Source organism: Salminus brasiliensis, chromosome 15 (assembly GCF_030463535.1).
Source record: "Salminus brasiliensis chromosome 15, fSalBra1.hap2, whole genome shotgun sequence".
NCBI classification, from domain to species: domain Eukaryota; kingdom Metazoa; phylum Chordata; class Actinopteri; order Characiformes; family Bryconidae; genus Salminus; species Salminus brasiliensis.
Window position 1 is genome coordinate 16,818,896 of NC_132892.1, and position 15,397 is coordinate 16,834,292.

Genomic DNA, 15,397 nt, shown 5'->3' on the forward strand with positions numbered 1-15,397 from the left:
CTGTAAGTTTTTTTTTTTTTTTTTTTTTTTTTTTTTTTTTTTTTTTTTTTTTTTTTTTTTTTTTTTTGCTGCTTTGTTGCGCTTGAGCGGTGTTACGGTGATGTTCATATTCATATATAAACCTAAACCTTTTCTTTATTATTATGTTTTTCCTTAATTTCTTCTCTTCCCCATGTGCTGAGCTGCCCCTTGCTGTAACCCTTCTAAAAAGTTTTTGCTGTGATTTCTCCCCTCCTCTCCTAACCCTGTTTTTTCTCTCGTTTCCATGTGCTGAGATGCCCAGTTTCAACTGTTCCATCGGCAGACCTGACTCTCACCACCACTCTCCTGCCCGCTGTCCGGTTCTGAGGCCTCGAATGGAGTCCACCTCACTGCATGGCTGTATTGTGACCGTGTACCTGCATGGACTTTAATGGACTTGACGGCACATTGGTACATTTCCTTGACACTGTTTCTACTGGCTTTCTCAAAAGAGGCTTGGACCCGGATCTCTGTAAAGCTGCTGTGTGACCACATTTGTTGTGAAAGCGCTGTATAAATAAAATTCATTTGAACTGAATACTGTATTCTGTGTGAGTTATGCTCCTCTATGCTGGTTGTGTAGTGTTATGCTACCGTATTCTGGGTGAAAGAGTAATGGTACGTTTGTTAAATGTAGAGCCATGTTGTCGTTTTGATGAAGGCTTTCTGCTTCTGCTGCGCGTTTGTGAATCTGCAGTGCGATGGGTCTTCTTGCCCACCGTACTTTATATTAGGGCTGGACAGAACGAGGCTTTTTAACCCAGCTGAAGACAAAGTGGTTGGAGGCTCGACAGCTCTACTGCACCTGCTGTTCTAATAAAACACTACACCTCCATCGCCTGATTCTGATTTTTCCCTCCAAATAAAAGTCAGCTTGTAAAATCCTAAAGTCCAGCAGAAAGAATTCACTATGGAAAATGATTCTAGCAGCATGATGAGGAAAACGTCAGGTTAAACTGGTTAGAGAGGCTTTTTACTATCAGCCTTAGTGTTTTCTTATAACTACTGTTGATTCACTCATTTTACTGAAACTCTGAGCAGGAAAAAGCTGAGTTTCAGATATGCTGATAGTGTCTACCTTCAGACTAGTGTGTCTGATAAACACAGTTTTACTGTCACTTTTAATATAATCTTAATCAGAACACATGAATATAGAAGAAAAGTGGCCTTATGAAGGAAAATACTACAGAATCAGTGGATTTCTGACATTTTGTCCAAAATCTCTACAGTCAAACTAGTGTTGTATGAAAATGACAGCTGACAAAAAAAAAAATATTTTAAGATTTTAAAACATGTGCCTTTGAATCACTGTTATCAGAGTATTTTAAATATCTTTTGTAAAAATATACAATGCATTCAGAAAGTATTTCACTTGTTTTCAAATTTTATGTTGAGATCATGTGCTAAAATAAAATAAAATAAAAATCCCATCATTCTGCATCAATACTCCATAATGAGAAAGAGAAAACAGAATTTTTAACATTTATTAAAATGAAAAACTTTTACATGGAAATTCAGACCCTTTGCTATGACACCTAAAATTTAGCTCTGGGGGTCTCCCATGTGTCTTGATCATTTTTGAGATGTTTCTGCACCTCGATTGGAGTCCAGCTCTGGTAGGTTTATTGGACGTGTTTAAAGACACACATCTGTCTACATAAGGTCTCACAGCTGACATGAGGAGGAAGGAGGTGCCTGTAGAGATCAGAGACAGGACTGTGTGGAGGCACAGATCTGGAGAAGGCTACAAAACAAATCTGCTGTCAAAAATCTCTGTAGAGATCTGAAAATGGCTGTCTACCGACGTCCCCATCCAACATTACGGAGAGGATCTGCAGAGAAGAAAGGCAGAAAATCCCCATATCCAGGTGAGCAAACCTTGTGGCATCTTACCCAAGAAGACTGGAGGCTGTAATCACTGCCAAAGCTGCTTCAACTAAGTACCAAGTAAAGGGTCTGAATACTTATGTCAAAATTGTAGTTTTTCCTTTTCAATAAATTAACAAAAATATCTAAAACTCTGTTTTACTTTGTCATTACGGGATAAACATGGTGCCAGTGTCTGAAAGCTAAATATTTTATTCATAAGGCCACTTTTATTAAAGATTTATGTGTCCTGTGTCAGATTTCTCCTTTATATCTGTTATTATTTACAGTTATTAATTTAAGTTACTTTAATAAGCTTTTAAATGGTTGTAAATGCTCTGTTTTCTTAAACTAGTTCATCATTTTTAATTTAGAGAGTCAGAAAGTATTTTATTCAGGGTTAGGAGGGACTTTTATTTTGACAGAAGTTCGTTCGCTACTCCTCCACCACCACAGCCAGTTTTCTCCTCTGCTGACTGGTTGGAGGTCCTCGGCTCTTCACCTGCTCCGGCAGCGAGGACAGCTCCTCAGGGCGGTGTTCTCACTGCTGGAGGTTCTTCTGTAAAACACTGAAAAGTATCGGAGCCCAAATCCTCAGTGTCTCCTCCTGTGTTCAGTGTGTGTGTGAACAGGATGGTCAGCTGGGTTCTGTGTGGAGACATTTTTGATCTAGATAATAATGCAGCTCTCAGCTCTCTGTGTTACTGTACAGTTCTCTGTCTCACTGACCGGTGTTTGCGTTTGTGTCACAGGAACATGGTGACCGCGGAGGGACGAGCTCACCAGACGCGTTGCAGAGAGGTCATCAAGCTTGACCCGCAGATCCAGCTGCTGTTGTAAAGGCACTCCAAAGTCCATCGATAGAGACATCATCAGGGCTTCCAGCTCTTCAGTGTTCATATATTAGAAACCTCACCCAGGTACTTCCATTTCATGTAGTTATTGTTACACATTAGTTTATTAGATTGTGTTTACCCTCATTTACTTTAACATTCTGGAAATAAAGTAAAGTTATTAATGAACAATGATGTTGTAACAACTGTTTCTTTAGAAATACATCAATCAGGGTGACTCATGAGTTGATGAAAGACAAGATGAAAATGATCAATTTTATTAAACAGTTGTATGAATTTCCTGTCTACAGAGAAATAAGGGCTTATGGGTTAAATACACACAAAAAAGTATCAAAATGGTTATCACATTGTTTAAAATGATGGATAAACATGATTTAGAGTATTAATAAGTGGAAAATTTAGCAGAGCCAATTGCTGTACATGGTATATAATAAACAATACTAGAAATGCTAAGATTAGTATACAAACTCCAATCAGTGCAACAATCTTATTTTAAAAATAATGCACAGCAAATACAGCAACAGATTTGGATAAATATAATACAGAAAAATAGATAATAGACTATAAAGTGACCTGAGAGACGTGCAGCTCTTACTCCAGTGTGAATTGTTGTCATTAGTCTGGAACACTGGCACTGTGGAGAATAATTAATGTTATTACAGAAACAATGTGGTTGTTTTGTGGGCTAGTTCTTCAGCACAGTGTGATGTACAGTTGAAACTACAAGTTTACACACACTATATAAAAAAACACATGCATTTTGTTTCACTGTCTGACATGAATTTAGAATAAACTTGACCTGTTTCAGATCAATTAGGATTACCAAAATTATTTCTTTTAAAATGTATTTGCTAAATGCCAGATTAATGAGAGGGGGGGGGTATGTTTAAGGCAAGTTTTATGATTTTCAAGTCAAAAGTTAAATACATTTAAAAAAATTAAATACATTTCATTAATATTTGGGACCGTTGTCCTTAAACTGTATGATTTGGGTCAGATGTTTTGGATATCCTTCCACAAGCTTCTCACAATAGTTGGCAGGAATTTTGGCCCATTCCTCCTGACAGAACTGGTGTAACTGAGCCATGTTTGTAGGCCGACTTGCTTGCACATGTCTTTTCAGCTTTTTACATAAATTTTCAGTAGGATTGAGGTCAGGGTTTTTTTTTGACGATTGGGTTTTGGATAGAAGAAGCAGAGCACAGGCAGACAGAGAGAGAAAAGAGGGAGGGGGGTAAAACTAAACCAGTGTCTCAGTGTGTCTCATTTCCTGCTGATCCTGACCTCGACGCCGCCCCGCTAAGAAGACCAGCACCAGCGGGAAACCAGAACCAGCCTGAAGCATCACCCGAACAAGCGGCAGTGAGGCCACTTCCTCCACATGTCCCACCCCCAGCGTCAGGTCCCTACGCCGATGTGCAGCAGGAGCTCGAGGAGCTGGCTGCTGGACAAAGGGAGGCCAGACCACTTACATCGCCAGTAGCCTCCCATACCAGAAACCGTGATCCAGAAAGAGAACCTAACTTCAGCACACCCTTCAAGGGTCCGCCTGACCAAGGGGAAGTCTTCACTGCAGTCCAAGCCCTGAGCGGCTCTTTCCCTATGGTAGAGGTGGCTGGACCAGAGGGTCCCCTCTTAATACATCGATACTGGACTGAAAAGGACATGATGGAAACTGCCTCCAGCCTGTCTGACCCCCAACAAGTAGGAGGACGCAAGTTTGGAGGAGAATTTGAGGACTTTGTCATGCCGCCCGACCTCGAATGAGATAAAACGCATTCTGTTCCGAAAATTGGGCTCCAGCTACTGCAAGGTTGATCGAGGCTGGCCGGATAGAGATGTACGCCTGGCTGATCCCACCTACAACCCTGGAGCTAACGTTCATCCGGACCCCAATGCCCCTTATCGGAACATGATAAGAGACTTGAGAACTTGATTGGACGCAGACGAAAGGGTTATTGGGACCATTAAAAATGACACAACAAACAGGCCTTAATTGGGTTAAGTGCCTCCCCCTGGTTCTCTGGCAAAGCAGAACCAGGCCACAAAAAAGAACTGGTCTCAGTGCCTTTGAGATGGTGTTTGGCAGGCCTCCCAATACGGGATTAGGTCCACCCTCACTCGATAACCAGTTACTTGACCACTCTCTCACAGCGTTTTGCGTCTCTTTGTACGAGGCGCTTCTGTCTGTGTCTAAGCAGGTGAAAGCAGTGCTGCCGAAACCAGCTGACCAGCCCTTCCATGACCACAAGCCAGGTGATTGGGTGCTGATACGGGACCTCTGCAGACAAGGTGGAACCAGCCGAGATGGCCAACAAAGGGACACTATATATCCTAACTGCTAAACATGATTCTGATGGCTCTGATGAAATTTAATTTAGACACCCAGGGAAGAATGTCTTTTGGCAATATGTGAATTTGGAACAATGAGAATAGAGTCAACAACGACCTCTAAGTTTCTCACTGTTTTACCAGGTATAACTAAGTGAGCATCTGTGTTTACCACAGTATTATCATTTATATCTTTATCTATATTAGGACCATGTAGAAGGACCTCTGTTTTATCAGAATTAAGTAAAAGAAAATTGAGTCATCCAGTTTTTAATTTCTGTAATACAGTCTGTTATTCGGCTGAGACACAGGTCCTCGTTAGGTTTAGCTGAAATGTAAATTTGGGTATCATCAGCATAACAGTGAAAGATAATACCGTGTTTACGGATTCTTTTACACAGCGGTAAAATATAAAGAGTATTGAACTCATTTAAAGCTATATATTCATCAGGTTTAACCCATGTCTCCAAGAGACAGTGCATTAAGCCGATTGTCAGTAATAATCTCATATACAATAACTGATTTAGGTTCTAGCAATCTTATATTTAACACTTCTAATTTAATGCGGTAGTTGCTGTTGCTCTGATGGACGGATGCTCTGGAGTTTGTATTAATTCTAATGAGGTTGTTAAAACAGTTTTTCTGGCTTTTTGGATTCTAAGTTACACAGGGGACAGACACAGTCTCAATATTGAATTGTTTATTTAGCACTGTTGAGGAAATGATGAGGAAAAGACATGGAAATAGTACATGCTGAAATACAAGCAGAAAAATGGCAGGCTGAATTATTAAAATGGTATAGATAACTTACCTGGCCGGTGTGACTGGGTAGAGCCAGGTATACTGAGCATCTCAGTATACTACAGTTCCCTGTGTCCGTTAACCCCTGGACCTACAACCTTTATCTAAGGTGAAATCATTGTTTTCTAGTTCTGGCTGTGGAAGTGGGTAGAATGCTTACGAAGCGGTAAATGACTAAACAGATATTGAATGAACTTTTTAAAACTAGTAATAGTACAAAGGTCATTGTACATTCAATGTTAAAATAATGAACTCCTTGGGACATTAAAGTGTATGAGTGTTCCTGGGACCATATAATATACTAATAATGTGATCACAGCTTAACTGCTAATGCTATTATTAAACACACTGTACTACTGTACTTTCTACAAAGCTCAAAGTCAAAATTGGTGTATGATGTCCCTATGTTAAGACTGAATGATGTTCCTGGGACTATATAATGTGCTAATACTGTGGTCAGTCTTTTCGAGGGAGCGAACGTTGGCTGCAACAGGCTAGGTAGCGGTGGACACGCAGCCCTAGCCTTTAGCCTAGCATGTAGCCCACCTCTCTTGCCCAATTTCCGCCTTGGGCACTCTGTCCATCCGCTGTGTCGTCTTCCTGAGGCCGGTGCTGCTGTACCTTGCTGGCTGGTTTCGGCGGTGTCCTGGTGCAAAAGAAAATGGAAATCAGAAAGGCTTAAGGTAAGTTCATGATGAACTTTACCAAACTCCAGGAGCGCCTCTCAACTGTAACTAAGCGTTCCGGAGGAGAACTGTACGTGTAAAATAAATATTAAAGTTAAAATCAATAATAAATAGCGTCAGTTGCCAGAGGAACACACAAAGACGTCTGCCATGGTGGGAATCATCTTGGAGTTGAAGATGCAGTGCTTTGTGGGAACAGTGGTTTCTATGCAGGTGCTGATGTAGCTGGTTACTCCAGAGGCACAGTCTTCTAAGTCAGCAGTACAGCAGCAGTTCTGAACACATCCCAGTTTGCACTGTCAAAGTAGTCCTGAAGCACCAGGTCAGTTTCTTCATTCCACACAAGCTCACGTGATGATGATATTGGGGGAGGACAGTCCTCAGGTTGCTGTGGTTAAAACTGCCGACGACAATGAACAGCACGTCCGGATGTGCGGTATCTTGTTTGCTGATTGCGTCATGCCGCAGCCCCAGCACCGCCGCTGAGTTTGCATGTAACTGAATGACTGAATGTAAACAGCCAGGATAAACACAGCGCTTCTTTGTGTCTGAATACGACCTGTTGTTTACAAAGACGCAGACGCTGCCGCCCCCTGTTCTTCCCGGGTGTTGCCATGTGGTCTCCGGGGTGGACGAAATGCGTTTATGGCCTCCCACAGGCCACAGATTGGAGCTAGGTGCTTGGGAATTTGATCATTATCAGATGTTTGTAAGACCTCCTGCATCCTTGATTTGCAAAACTTCATGGCTCATCCTTCTTGGCAATGTTGAGGGTATGTTTGTTTGTGTAGGAGTGAATGTAAGTGTCAAAGAGAAACAAAGAAGAAGAGACCTGACACTGAGCCTTAAGCTGATATTTAGAGACATATCTGTGAAGATTTTGCCGCTGTGATTTGGCATAGCCTGATGAGTATGATCCTGCAGCGAGAAAAGAGTATATACTCTTCCATTTCTTCTCCAAAGCTGTCAGGAAAAATAAAAGGAAAAATATGTAAATTTAAGCACACATTAAAAATAAAATAATCTATAATCTGTGAAAAGACAAGAAAAAATACATTCACTGGCCTGATGGTGGCGCTGCAGCAAAGCATTAAATGTTTTTATTCAATAACGTCTGACCTGTAAGTCCTACACTCAAAATGATTTATGGCTGATTCCTTGATGCCTTCCTACTTCTGCTAACTAGTCCAAGATTTTCTTTTTACCACTCCTCACATATTTGGTATTAAAATACTTGCAATGGTCTTAATAACTAATAATTATTCAAAAAAGTAAGCCTGGAACTTTTGAACGCTTGAGCCTATTTAAACAAAATCTGTTCAGCACATGATTTTAAGGTGTCATGTCAAGTTTAGTTTCAGATCCAATACGATACATAAACTTATTAATAAATACACAATATCTGTCCAATACTATTAAATAAATAAACTGTATGCCTCAACATGTGGGAGAAATTAAAGGCATCAGCTAACCTCACTAACTTTGTAAAATAAAATATAACAAATTATCACAGATATACATTTATTGAATTGCTATTTATTTTATTACTAAAATAAGAAATGATTGTGCAGGACTTTGGCACAGAATTTGCCTTACAATGATGAAGTATTAATAGGAGACCAGATTTTGTAATTTTCAAAAGATACTAGGCTATTCTAATATGTCTTTATATGAGATATGACTATTAACTAAATGTTATGTAGATATAATAGATTATATAGAATATATAGAACATATAGATTTGTTATTCATGTATTTAGCAGTGTTGGCTCAGGACTTTTATTCTGAAATGTGAAGTCCAGTGAGACCAAAGGGAAGCAAGCATTGCTAATATCGAGACCAATATCCAATCCTAATATCTGATGGGTGCACTAGTCTCATCGGGCCTGTTGTGCTGGTTCTTTAGGTCTCATTGGGCCTGTTGTGCTGGTTCTTTAGGTCTCATTGGGCCTGTTGTGGTTGTGGCAAATCTTACAACTTAGGCCTACTTAAAGCCATAGCTGACACCCATATGACTCCAGTGTTGAGACAAATTGCATGTTTTTTTCATGGTAATTCCTACTCCATCCACTATGTGGCAGTATATTGGAAATAGGCCAGGTTACAAGCCAAAAGGAGAGGATCATTCAGTAGCAAAGAGGTTTAGCTGAGTCTCACTTCAGGCCTCATTGTAATGAAGACTGAATGAAGGAACTTTGGTTCAAATACTCATTGTAAGTTTGCAATCCTTTAATTCTTTATATATTCTATCAATGTTTGTGTGTGTTTAATGCATGAGGTTGGGTGCTGTTGTGCTTTTGCAGAAAGCTTCTCTTTTTTCTTGTTTGTTTGTTTGTGTTTCTCTATTTGCACTCCTTACAACTAACTTGCTCTTCATATGGACATTGGGATTAGCCTGTTGTGCTGGTGCTTTAGGTCTCATTGGGCCTGTTGTGCTGGTGCTTTAGGTCTCATTGGGCCTGTTGTGCTGGTGCTTTAGGTCTCATTGGGCCTGTTGTGATTGTGGCATAAAACAAATCCTACAACTTAGGCCTACTTGAAGCCATACCTGACACCCATTCCCATCTATTCTAAGGGTAGTAGTATATTTCAGCTGCGTCTCTGTACACTACAACTGACTTTGGATTTGTATGCTATCTGGATGTTTTACTGGAAGAATATTACATTACAAATTGTGAAAATCAGCATATTTTATGTATATATTTATTATTGTTATATATTGTTTTTTATTTAAAGTGCTAAGTGCTTGCCAAACTTGACTGAGCTATCCAAACTCAAGTGGAAATGTGCTTGTATGTACAAACGAACATTTTTTTGGCTCATTAGTAAGACAGCCCGATTCACCTTGGTGAAGTTTATATTGCTAGCATTTTCTGAGGAGACCCTGAAAGCTGTTTATCATGAAATTCATGTGTCATACTGTCATGTGTGTCTCTTGTATGATCTTTGTTCTTTGAAATGCAGCTTCTCCTAGTCTTAGAAATATGTGGAAATAGTACCACCAGTGAAAGTGGTGAGATTTGGTATGGGGGGTGAGATTAGGCGCAGCAGTGTTAACTGAGTGTTAACTGTTTACTAGCTCTCATGTTGCTTGTTAATCATTTCTTTGTATTCTTTAATATTAGCTTTGGCTTGTTTCTTAGCCAGTGTCAATCCTTGCGCTATCTACTATGTGTGTTACTTTACATTACTTTGCTTTACTAACCTGTGTTTTTTCTCAAGAAACATGATGGCCGTGGAGAGACACTGTTAGGAAGAAGACAGACGCCAGAATCGAGGGAGCAAGCAAGCTCCACTGCTGATTGCAGGTTTGACGTCCGGTCCTCTACCACCAAGAAAGGCTTCACCTGTGCTGCCTGGGATCTGTCTTGCTTTACGGTAACATTGAGAAGGTGCTACTCTAGGGATTATTGTCCCTACCCAGTCCCACAGGTAAGTCAGGTAAGTATTGATTTACTCTATTCAAATAACTTGTTCTGCCATTTCTCTACTTGTATTAAAGTAATATTAGTATCTCTTGCTCATATTTCAAACCCTGCAGTATCGAGATGATGTCTGTGTTTGTAATCGTAGATGTCAGAAAATTAGTTATAACAATCTGAGGAACAAAAGGAAACATGTGTATCAATTCTTATGAGAACCAGTGATATTACATTTAAATTTGGGTTGTACAATCTCTGGCAACTAAAGCAGTCCTTGTCAATTATGTTATTACTGATAACCACCTTAGTTCACTATGTCTAATGAGTTTGTAACCCTGAATAAATCCACTGTCCCAGGTTTTAGATGTTACAGTTACCCACACAGGTCTGATTTTGGTGGTGGTGTAGATGCAATTTATGGTACATTTCTGATGAAAAGCTAGATTTTGTCTGTTCCATCTACAACACTGTTTAGCTGTCTTTCTGTCCCTCTTCAATTTTGTCTGTCCATGTGCAACTCTGAGGCTGGCTGGCTGTCCATCTGACTATGAAACAACAATTCTGGCTAGCTCTCTATCCAAGAGAAACTGAGTTGTTGTTTTTTTTTGTTTTTTGTTTTGTTTGTTTGTTTGTTTTGCTTTTTTTGCATTTTTGCATATTCAGTTTCTTTATATATATATATATTGACTTTCTTTTTTCTCATACAGGTTTTCAGGAGCCCATGATCCCATCCCTCTATGAAGGTGGATTTGGCCAACAAGAGTCTAGCCATCTGCAAATGTGTGTGGTTGTCTCCATCTGGAACTGTGGCTGGCTGGATTTCTGTAAGTGTGATTCAGGTGGGTGATCATTCAGTTTCTATACATGTATTGACTGATTTTTTTTTTTTTTTTAATCATACAGTTTCCCAGGATCCCATGACTGACTCCCTCTCTGAAGGTGGAAACGACTAACAAAGGTCATTCCATCTGCATCTCCATTTTCAACTATATATAGCTAAATACAGCTATACAGTGTGTGCAGAATTATTAGACCGGTTGTATTTAAGAGGATTCTCTTGAACAACAACTATGTTCTCAATCAACCCAAAAGACTCATAAATATCAAAGCTTAATATTTTTGGAAGTTGGAGTGTTTTTTTTGTTTTTAGATTTGGGAGATCTTGGGAGGATATCTGTTTGTGCAGGTAACTATTACTGTGCAGAATTATTAGGCAACTTAATAAAAAACAAATATATACCCATCTCACTTGTTTTTAACCAGGTAAACCAATATAACAACACACAATTTAGAAATAAACATTTCTGACATTCAAAAACAAAACCAAAAACAAATCAGTGACCAATATAGCCACCTTTCTTTACAATGACACTCAAAAGTCTTCCATCTATAGATTCTGTCAGTTGCTTGATCTGTTTACGATCAACATTGCGTGCAGCTGACACCACAGCCTCCCAGACACTGTTCAGAGAGGTGTACTGTTTTCTCTCCCTGTAGATCTCACATTTTATGAGGGACCACAGGTTCTCTATGGGGTTCAGATCAGGATGACTGAAGCCGTGGATGACTCCTGAGGTGCGTGCGCTACTGAGGACCCGCGACTCGGCCTTCAGAGTGGGTGACAAGGCGGCCCTGAGGAAAGCAAGAGCCAAATTGTCACGAGCCATCCAAGAGGCAAAGCACACACCCCCAGAGAATCCACAGCCACTTCAAGGACACGGGTGACACTCGGCGCATGTGGCAGGGCATCCAGGAAATCACAAACTACAGGACAATGCCACCGTCCTGTGACAGTGATGCCTTCCTCCCCGATGCCCTGAATGACTTTAATGCACGGTTTGAGGCACAGAACAACACGTCGGTGAGAAAGATCACGCCCAAGCCGGACGAGCAGGTGTTGTGCCTGACTGCAGTGGACGTGAAGAAAACTCTGCACAGAGTCAACCCATGGAAAGCTGCAGGACCAGACAACATCCCCGGCAGAGTGCTGTGAGAGTGTGCATACCAGTTGACAGATGTTCTCACGGACATCTTCAACGTGTCCTTGCGCAGCTCCACTGTCCCAACGTGCCTCAAGACCACCACCATCGTCCCCGTGCCGAAGAAGACTTTGCAACAGCTTCTTCCCCCAAGCCATCAGACTTCTCAACTCAACTCAACTTCTGAACTGATGTCTTTTCTGTTACATGCACATTCTCTCTCTCTCTCCCCAACCATTTACCCCAGATAAAAGGGGAAGCATTTTTGCACAAACCATTTGCACTAATAACTTACTACCTCACTGGACTCTATTTATTACACATTGCACAAATTTGCACACTACTGGCAATTATTTATTATTCTCTGTCTGCACTTGTGTTTTGTATGCACTGTCTATGTTGCACCATGGTCCTGGAGGAACATTGTTTCGTTTCACTGTGTACTCTGTATGTAGTTGAAATGACAATAAAACCCACTTGACTTGACTTGACTTGAGGTGAACAAGGGGGCCATGTCATCATTTTTTCTTCTTTTAGACCCTTACTGGCCAGCCATGCTGTGGAGTATTTGGATGCATGTGATGGAGCCATTGTCCTGCATGAAAATCATGTTTTCCTTGAACGATACAGACTTCTTTCTGTACCACTGCTTGAAGGTGTCTTCCAGAAACTGACAGTAGGTCTGGGAGTTGAGCTTCACTCGATCCTCAACCCGAAAAGGTTCCACAAGTTCATCTTTGATGATACCAGCTCATGGCCAGATGGATCCAGCCTCGGGCCCATGCATCTGGCCCATCAAGAGTCACTCGCATTTCATCAGTCCATAAAACCTTGAAAATAAATAAATAAATAAATATCAGTCTTTCAGCCTTCCTTACCTTGGCCATGTCCCTGAGTATCGCACATCTTGTGCTTTTTGATACTCCAGTAACGTTGCAGCTCTGAAATATGGCAAAACTGGTGGCAAATGGCATCTTGGCAGCTTCACGCTTGATTTCTCAATTCATGGGCAGTTATTTTGCGCCTTTTTTTTTTTTTTAACACATTTCTTGCGACCCTGTTGGCTATTTGCCATGAAACGCTTGATTGTTCGTTGATCACGCTTCAAATGTTTGGCAATTTCAAGACTGCTGCATCCCTCTGCAAAATTTTTGACTTTTCAGAATCTGTCAAATCTCTCTTCTGACCCATTTTGCCAAAGGAAAGGAAGTTGTCTAATAATTAAGCACACCTTATATAGGGTGTTGATGTCATTAGACTACACCCCTTCTCATTGCAGAGATGCACATCACCTGATTTATTTGATTGGTAGTTGGCTTTCAAGCCTATAGAGCTTGGAGTAGGACATGTATAAAAAGGATGATGTGATCAAAATACTCATTTGCTTAATAATTCTGCACACAGTGTATTCTGTCCATCTTCAACTGTGTGAGGCTGACTGTTCATAAACAGCTTTGATACAGGTAAGTGATCATTCAGTTTCTATACTGTATTGACTTTTTTCTCTTTTTTGTCGTACAGTTTCCCAGGATCCCATTACCGACTCCCTCACTGAAGGTGGTATAACCAAGGTCTTTACATCTGCATCTACATTTAAAACTACTGGCTGGCTGGTATTCTGTCCATCTTCAACTGTGTGAGGCTGACTGTTCGCAAACAGCTGTGATACTGGTAAGTCATCATTCAGTTTCTATACACGTATTGACTTTTTTTCTTTTTTGTCGTACATTTCCCAGGATCCCTTTACCGACTCATTCTCTGAAGGTGGACTATCAAGGGTCTAGGGTCTGACTGTTCGTAAACAGCTGTGATACGGGTAAGTGATCATTCAGTACATGTATTTACTTTTTTTCTCTTTTTTGTCGTACAGTTTCCCAGGATCCCGTGACCGACTCCCTCTCTGAAGGTGGAAACGACTAACAAGGATTTTTCCATCTGCATCTCCATTTACAACTGTGACTGGCTGGCTGGTATTCTGTCCATCTTCAACTGTGTGAGGCTGACGGTTCGTAAACAGCTGTGATACTGGTAAGTGATTATTCAGTTTCTATACATGTATTGACTTTTTTTCTTTTTTGTCATACACTTTCCCAGGATCCCGTGACCGACTCCCTCTCTGAAGGTGGAAACGACTAACAATGATTTCTCCATTCTCTACTATGACTGGCTGGCTGGTATTCTGTCCATCTTCAACTGTCTGAGGCTGACTGTTCGTAAACAGCTGTGATACGGGTAAGTGATCATTTAGTACATGTATTGACTTTTTTTTTCATTTTTGTCGTACAGTTTCGCAGGATCCCATTACCGACTCCCTTTCTGAAGGTGGACTATCAAGGGTCTAGGGTCTGACCGTTTGTGAACAGCTTTGATACAGGTAAGTGATTATTCAGGTTCTATACATGTATTGACTTTTTTTTCTTTTTTGTCGTACAGTTTCCCAGGATCCCGTGACCGACTCCCTCTCTGAAGGTGGAAACGACTAACAAGGATTTTTCCATCTGCATCTCCATTCCCTACTATGACTGGCTGGCTGGTATTCTGTCCATCTTCAACTGTGTGAGGCTGACTGTTCACAAACAGCTTTGATACAGGTAAGTGATCATTCAGTTTCTATACACGTATTGACTTTTTTTTCTTTCTTGTCATACAATTTCCCAGGATCCCATTACCGACTCCCCCTCTGAAGGTGGACTATCAAGGGTCTAGGGTCTGACTGTTCGTAAACAGCTGTGATACTGGTAATTGATTATTCAGTACATATACTGACTTTATTTTCTTTTTTTTGTCGTACACTTTCGCAGGATCCCGTTACCGACTCCCCGTCTGAAGGTGGACTATCAAGGGTCTAGGGTCTGACTGTTCCTAAACAGCTGTGATACTGGTAAGTGATCATTCAGTACATGTATTGACTTTTTTTTTCTTTTTTGTCGTACAGTTTCCCAGGATCCCGTGACCGACTTCCTCTCTGAAGGTGGAAACGACTAACAAGGATTTTTCCATCTGCATCTCCATTCTCTACTATGACTGGCTGGCTGGTATTCTGTCCATCTTCAACTGTGTGAGGCTGACTGTTCGTAAATAGCTGTGATACAGGTAAGTAATTATTCAGTTTCTATACATGTATTGGCTTTTTTTTTCTTTTTTGTCATACAATTTCCCAGGATCCCGTGACCGACTCCCTCTCTGAAGGTGGACTAACCAAGGTCTTTATATCTGCATCTCCATTTACAACTGTGACTGGCTGGCTGGTATTCTGTCCATCTTCAACTGTGTGAGGCTGACTGTCCGTAAAGAGCTGTTATACAGGTAAGTGATCATTCAGTTTCTATAGATGTATTGACTTTTTTTTCTTTTTTGTCGTACAGTTTCCCAGGATCCCGTGACCGAATCCCTCACTGAAGGTGGAAACGAATAACAAGGATTTTTCCATCTGCATC